At 42.5% G+C, this 7666-nt stretch overlaps 1 protein-coding gene across 2 annotated transcripts in view; it reads right to left on the reverse strand.

The window, feature by feature from the left end:
* LOC106595135 (ly6/PLAUR domain-containing protein 6B) overlaps positions 1 to 5557 on the reverse strand; it is a 62054-nt gene extending 56497 nt beyond the window's left edge. For both annotated transcript variants that reach the window (XM_045704833.2, XM_045704834.2), the window contains exon 1: positions 5386 to 5557. The gene's annotated coding sequence lies outside the window, so the exon portion shown is untranslated. The remainder of the gene's footprint in view (positions 1 to 5385) is intronic.
* Between the last annotated feature and the right edge of the window lie 2109 nt (positions 5558 to 7666).

Below are 7666 nucleotides of genomic sequence, written 5' to 3' on the forward strand. Positions count from 1 at the left end.
ATAAACTTTTCATGTGCATTGACTCACTCAGCAGCATCAGTTTGGAAGAGGAACTATTCAGTTGGGTGGAGTCTCTCTCTCTGGTTTAATAGGCTGTATAATTGGACCGTTCAATCCTTCAGTGACAGAGACGAGCAGGCTATTGGGCCATTTCCCCAGTCAGTCTCCCTTTACCTTCGTCAACCTTGCTCCTCCAAGATCTAATCTATAGAGATGATGAGAGACTGGATTCTATCCCGGAGTACCCTTGTCCGATTTAGATTAAATGAAACTTCTTGAGCTATCCCACCTGGGCCCAGGGCCAAGGTAATTGAATAGAGATGTCTGGACGTTTTATCCAGCTAGGTTGAGGATAGTAATCCCTTCTCTCCTGGTTTCTCCTATGTCACCTGAGTGCAAAGCCGGTGATGGGGCTGCCACCTGGGCATTTTATTGGGCAGTGCCATGGCGAAGATTCAATCAGACAACGCCCTGCGTAGGTCTCTCCTGGGTCAGAGTTGTTGGAGCTACTCTTAACTCAACAGTCCAATGATGAACCATTTGCTTAGGCATTCATCTTTTGCCAGGACAAAACACCTTCTGGCCACAGGTGCCAACATTAAGATCAACACATTTGGGACAAGATTAGAAATTAAGATTTGGGTGTTCTGTTTATGGCCATGAGGTCTTTCCACAACACGTGTGATTCACCACCTTGGAGACTAACCAGAGAGAGCCCACTCCCACTCTGAAAGGCAGATCCATGACAGAGTTTAGTAAGAATTCACAAGTCAGTAGTGCAAAAAATTAAATAAAGCTTTGGCACTTTCTTATTCAATACTCTTGCTTTCAGACAAATCTCTCCCACCTCTCTTTCTTCTTTACCCTATCTTGCTTAAAATGTTGATTAAAGATAACCTCATGAGTTCCTACACGTTTTCCTCAGGTAGGACACAATGGGCAATGTGCCAACGGTCGTAAGCAACTCTTATCAGTCATTGTGGCAACCTGTTTGTCTTTGAGCCATAAATTCATCCCTGGACAGGGACCATCACCTCCCATCATCCACTCCCTTTTTTCAACAATGGCACATCTATGGGGATTATTTCTTTTGACATCATGGGTTGGAAAACTACCAGTCAAATGAGAATAATGTGGAAATGTTGTAGAATAGCTCATATGCATTTAATTCGACTGGGGATTTCTCAAGACCCCACAGGGAGGCAGATTTCCTGAGGTAACTATGTTTAAGTATGGGGGAGGAGCCTGAGTAGGGGAAGTCCATCAATCTCTCTCTACACACAATGACATCCTGTCCTCATCTTGTCAATGACATAAACCGGTAGGTAGGCGGCATGACAATGGCATGACACCTGTGACAGATGTGTACTGCAGCCTCAGGGCTGAGCCGTTTTGCATGGCTTCATTAAGATCCTACACCTCAAAGCCCTGATGTGAACAAGATATGGGTTCTTCCTGACCCTGTATAATTATCATACGACATATTCCTGTAATGTTATGTTGTCATTTCGCTCCTGATGGAGTTGCTTCGATGTTTCACTAAGGTTAACTCCTTGCTGCAGGGGAGTTTATCTAAACGCCTTCTGAACAAAACTGTTTCCATCTGGTCATCCAACTTGATTCACTTTTGCAAGATTCCATTGAGTCTTAAAGTGAAGAAAATGCTCACAAACTACTGTAAGTGAGCAGCTATTTTATATAATAGTTTATATAATATGTAGCTTTCTTTTAGTATTAATGCATGCATCTTTGCATAGTCACTTTACCCCTACCTACGTGTACAAATTACCTTGACTAACCTGTACCCCTGCACATTGACTTGGTACCGGTAAGTATGCATTTCACTGCAAGGCCTACACCTGTTGTATTCGGCGCATGTGACAAATAACATTTGATTTATTACAGTAGGTTTGTTGCAGGGGTTTATTTGGAGGGGGGATTCAACGGGGGTTAAAAACTGAGAAGACTGAATGAAAAATGAAAACAAATTTTTCCCTCTCCGCCTTTGCCATATCTCTGGTCATCTTACCCCACACCACCCTCCATCACTCTCACACTCCATCTATACATCTCTCCATCTGTCTCCTTCCCTCTCTCCATCGGGAAAATCTGGACGGTGAACAAGGCTTGGATCCACATTGTACGGTTGATAACGGTAACTACAATGTTACTGTTATGTCATTTAGTTCATTATGTTGTTCGTTATATCCAGACAGTCTCTTGAAAAACACAATGCCTTCTCCAAAGATACTTTTTAAACAAAAACATTTATATATTTCGGTATCTTTAGTATCTTTCTTTGAAACCAGAGCTTCCACTTATTTACTGCTTTGCTGAAACAACAAAAACACATGTTCAACACATCTACGGTACTTGTCAACATTCAGATTAGACCCACTCAGAATGTGGTGGTATATTTTATATTAGATGGTATTACCAATGCTTAATTATGACATGTGTTCTTATCAGAAACTCTGAGTCGTAAACCATGAATAAAAAAACAACATTCTGTTATCTAATCTATCCATAGCATTAGCAGTAGTCTGTCTTCACAGATTGTTTAGTTATTTATCCTGCTACAAATCACTGTCCTAATCTTATCCCTAGCCTACATGTATACATCTGTCTCATATTACTCCAGTATTCCTGCATTAAGCACAAAATGTCTTGTTTTCTTTTATTATGTATTGTTTTTATTAGGTAGCCTGGCAGGTAGGAGTGTTAGGCCAATAACTGAAAGGCTGCTGGATCGAATCCCCGATCAGAGAAGGACAAAATCTGTCGTTCTACCCCTGAGCAAGGCAGTTAACCCCCAACAACAACTGTTGTTCTACCCCTGAGCAAGGCAGTTAACCCCCAACAACATCTGTTGTTCTACCCCTGAGCAAGGCAGTTAACCCCCAACAACATCTGTTGTTCTACCCCTGAGCAAGGCAGTTAACCCCCAACAACATCTGTTGTTCTACCCCTGAGCAAGGCAGTTAACCCCCAACAACATCTGTTGTTCTACCCCTGAGCAAGGCAGTTAACCCCCAACAACATCTGTTGTTCTACCCCTGAGCAAGGCAGTTAACCCCCAACAACATCTGTTGTTCTACCCCTGAGCAAGGCAGTTAACCCCCAACAACATCTGTTGTTCTACCCCTGAGCAAGGCAGTTAACCCCCAACAACAACTGTTGTTCTACCCCTGAGCAAGGCAGTTAACCCCCAACAACAACTGTTGTTCTACCCCTGAGCAAGGCAGTTAACCCCCAACATCTGTTGTTCTACCCCTGAGCAAGGCAGTTAACCCCCAACAACATCTGTTGTTCTACCCCTGAGCAAGGCAGTTAACCCCCAACAACATCTGTTGTTCTACCCCTGAGCAAGGCAGTTAACCCCCAACAACAACTGTTGTTCTACCCCTGAGCAAGGCAGTTAACCCCCAACAACAACTGTTGTTCTACCCCTGAGCAAGGCAGTTAACCCCCAACATCTGTTGTTCTACCCCTGAGCAAGGCAGTTAACCCCCAACAACATCTGTTGTTCTACCCCTGAGCAAGGCAGTTAACCCCCAACAACAACTGTTGTTCTACCCCTGAGCAAGGCAGTTAACCCCCAACAACAACTGCTCCCCAGGCCCCAATGACATGGATGTTGATTAAGGCAGCCCCCCCGCACCTCTCTGATTCAGAGGGGTTGGGTTAAATGCGGAAGACACATTTCAGTTGATTACATTCAGTTATGCAACTTACTAGGTATCCCCCTTTGCCTATTTTGATATTGATTACTGCACTGTTGGGTAGAGCTTGCAAGTTAAGCATTTCACTGTACTTGGGCATGTGACAATAAAACGTGAAACTGAAACGTGCTTCTTCTTGACTATAAACTAATAACCCAGACATCTGATGCCGACACTCCGTTTTTTTTCTTTAAAATGTATCTTAAACAAAAACCAATAATTGCAAAATTAAACAAACCATACAACTCTATGCACAAGGACTAATTTGAACCATTTACACATATTTACAATGCAGATGCAAAGTTTGGTAACAGAATGACGGCACAAACAGCACAAACCGTCATTCTGTTACCACACTTTGCATCTGCTCTGTTCTTCAAGTAAATGGGGGGTGGGGGGGATGCCAACACCTTGCCCCCCTACTCTTCCCACACACATCGCTTTTCAGCTTGTTTTAGTTGTGTGGCAGCAGTTGGTGTGTATGGGACCAAGTGGAGAAGCCTAGCAGCTGTCTGGACAAAGCACACCAAGAGTATCCTCTAGTCTAGTGAGTACAGATGCTTCAGCAGTCCTAGGTTAGTTTTAGTTTCATATCAAATATCTTTAATGATCGAACACAAACACAAATATAGGTAGCGTATGATTTCAAAGCTATATATTGTCTCAGATGTACATTTACATGAGTGACAGCTATATGTTGAGTGAGAGCAATACTCAAGACATTTCAACTAAATACACTTATAGAAACTGTCAAAGGCAATATATTTCTGTTGGCTGTGCCTTTCTGTTTCCTGAAAGCTGTGTGGCCATGGCTTGGCCATGGGTGACAGATTGAGACAGGGGTCAGCAATGGATCCCTGGGCAGCCAGGACACACACAGAGGCCATGTGCCACTGCAACTGTCATTACTGAACATGAACTGAGAGAGAGAGAGAGAGAGAGAGAGAGAGAGAGAGAGAGAGAGAGAGAGAGAGAGAGAGAGAGAGAGAGAGAGAGAGAGAGAGGTCTGGTTGGGTGGTTTCCTAGACCACTAGAAAAAAACAACTAATTCAATTGTAGGCTAACTACTAAACACACAATATAGTATACTAAATGCATTATTCTGTCTCATACTTGCTGAATAATCAAGTTTTGTGTTGTGGTTTGGATCACATTTATGGACAGTGAGTGACACTAAATAAATATGTCCATCTCTCAGTTCTGCCAGTAGTCCATAACTGAGAGTACAGACACTCAGATGTCCATTGTTTCTCCTATGGCTCAAGAATTGTAAAGTATTGGGCATGAGTGTTTCTCACACTATTTCAATGGCCAAATACAATGGGCTTTGTTCCATGGTTAAACATGTCTCCAACAGCTGTCTGCTGGGGGGATAACAGTTCACGACAATGGACTACAATGAATGTAGCCGCCGTCGATACGATTTGCGATGAGGAGGAAAATTCTAGATTTTACATGGTCAACACCGCTGCTTCTGGTTCCCCACAATTTAACACTTCTGTAAACATTTCCATATCCGACGATGGTTTTTACAGTTTTCTGTAACACTGACAATAATGCCTCTGTATAAAATATAAAGTGTAGCCTGTTCTCTATCAATCACTTATTGGCTTTCCTCCCACGTGAGCCAATGCAACACCGTGTAACCGCGCAAATGACTTACTTTTGGCAGTGTTTTGTTTCTGGATTCAGTTGAAAACGGAGAGGTGTCTTTATCGTCGCCTACAGCTTGGGTGGATGAACCATGTTGACTGTACCGGTGGTTGGCAGGGCGGCAGGCGCACAGGGACCGGGTGAGACGGGAGAGCCAACCGGAGGGCGGAGCTGAAGGGCAGGTGAAGGATAAGCGGATGTGGAAGCTTGCGTGGGCTAATGTCATAACTCAAATCTCCCCCGCACATGTTTGAATATGAAAATTACACAATTTCCCAAGAAAAAAATACATATTGATTAAAATAATAATCCGTTTTTTATTCTGTCTGAAACAAAGGGTTCAGTCTAGGTCCAATATTATTATGTAGGCCTATGTAAATAAGTAGCCTTGGGCTATTGTTTGCCAACAATATACTTGTTCAGTGTCATCTTTTTTTTAAATTACATCTTGACATCAGACAATTGAGTCTTACACCATGCAGTCATCACCTGCACAAGTTTGACCAAAACGAACAGTTGTGGTAGCCAATAGGTACAGGACAGATACATATGGCGATGGACATTATCGATTGCATGTGATGAGAAAACTGCTATATACAGTTGAAGTCGGAAGTTTACATACACCTGAGCCAAATACATTTAAACTCAAGTTTTTCCTGACATTTAATCCTATTAAAAATTCCCTGTCTTGGGTCAGTTAAGATCAACACTTTATTTTAAGAATGTGAAATGTCAGAATAATAGTAGAGAGAATGATTTATTTCAGCTGTTATTTCTTTCATCACATTCCCAGTAGGTCAGAAGTTTACATACACTCAATTAGTATTTGGTAGCACTACCTTCAAATTGTTTAACTTGGTTCAAACGTTTCAGGTAGCCTTCCAGAAGCTTCCCACAATAAGTTGGGTGAATTTTGGCCCATTCCTCCAGACAGAGCTGGTGTAACTGAGTCAGGTTTGTAGGCCTCCTTACTCGCACACGCTTTTTCAGTTCTGCCCACACATTTTCTATAGGATTGAGGTCAGGGCTTTGTGATGGCCTCTCCAATACCTTGACTTTGTTGTCCTTAAGCCAATTTAACACAACTTTGGAAGTATTCTTGGGGTCATTGTCCATTTGGAAGACCCATTTGCGACCAAGCTTTAACTTCCTGACTGATGTCTTGAGATGTTGCTTCAATATATCCACATAATTTTCCCTCCTCATGATGCCATTTATTTTGTGAAGTGCACCAGTCCCTCCTGCAGCAAAGCACCCCCACAACATGATGCTGCCACCCCCGTACTTCACAGTTGGGATGGTGTTCTTCGGCTTGCAAGCGTCCCCCTTTTTCCTCCAAACATAACGATGGTCATTATGGCCAAACAGTTCTATTTTTGATTCATCAGACCAGAGGACATTTCTCAAAAAAATCTTTGTCCCCATGTGCAGTTGCAAACCGTGGTCTGGCTTTTTTATGGCGGGTTTGGAGCAGTGGCTTCTTCCTTGCTGAGCGGCCTTTCAGGTTATGTCGATATAGGACTCGTTTTACTGTGGATATAGATACTTTTGTACCCGTTTCCTCCAGCATCTTGACAAGGTATTTTGCTGTTGTTCTGGGATTGATTTGCACTTTTCGCACCAAAGTACGTTCATCTCTAGGAGACAGAACGCGTCTCCTTCCTGAGCGGTATGACGGCTGCGTGGTCCCATTGTGTTTATACTTGCGTACTATTGTTTGTACAGATGAACGTGGGACCTTCAGGCGTTTGGAAATTGCTCCCAAGGATGAACCAGACTTGTGGAGGTCTACAATTATTTTTCTGAGGTCTTGGCTGATTTCTTTTGATTTCCCCATGATGTCAAGCAATGAGGCACTGAGTTTGAAGGTAGGCCTTGAAATACATCCATAGGTACACCTCCAATTGACTCAAATGATGTCAATTAGCCTATCAGAAGCTTCTAAAGCCATGACATCATTTTCTAGAATTTTCCAAGCTGTTTAAAAGCACAGTCAACTTAGTGCATGTAAACTTCTGACCCACTGGGATTGTGATACAGTGAGTTATAAGTGAAATAATCTGTCTTCAAACAATTGTTGGAAAAATTACTTGTGTCATGCACAAAGTAGATGTCCTATTCGACTTGCCAAAACTATAGTTTGTTAACAAGTGATTTGTGGAATGGTTGAAAAACAAGTTTTAATGACTCCAACCTAAGTGTATGTAAACTTCCGACTTCAACTGTATAGCTTCTCTTTAACCGTGGAAAACCGTCTGATCAACATTTTCCCCTGTCTCACAGTCACGAAA

Source organism: Salmo salar, chromosome 21 (assembly GCF_965601325.2).
Source record: "Salmo salar chromosome 21, fSalSal1, whole genome shotgun sequence".
Classification (NCBI taxonomy): domain Eukaryota; kingdom Metazoa; phylum Chordata; class Actinopteri; order Salmoniformes; family Salmonidae; genus Salmo; species Salmo salar.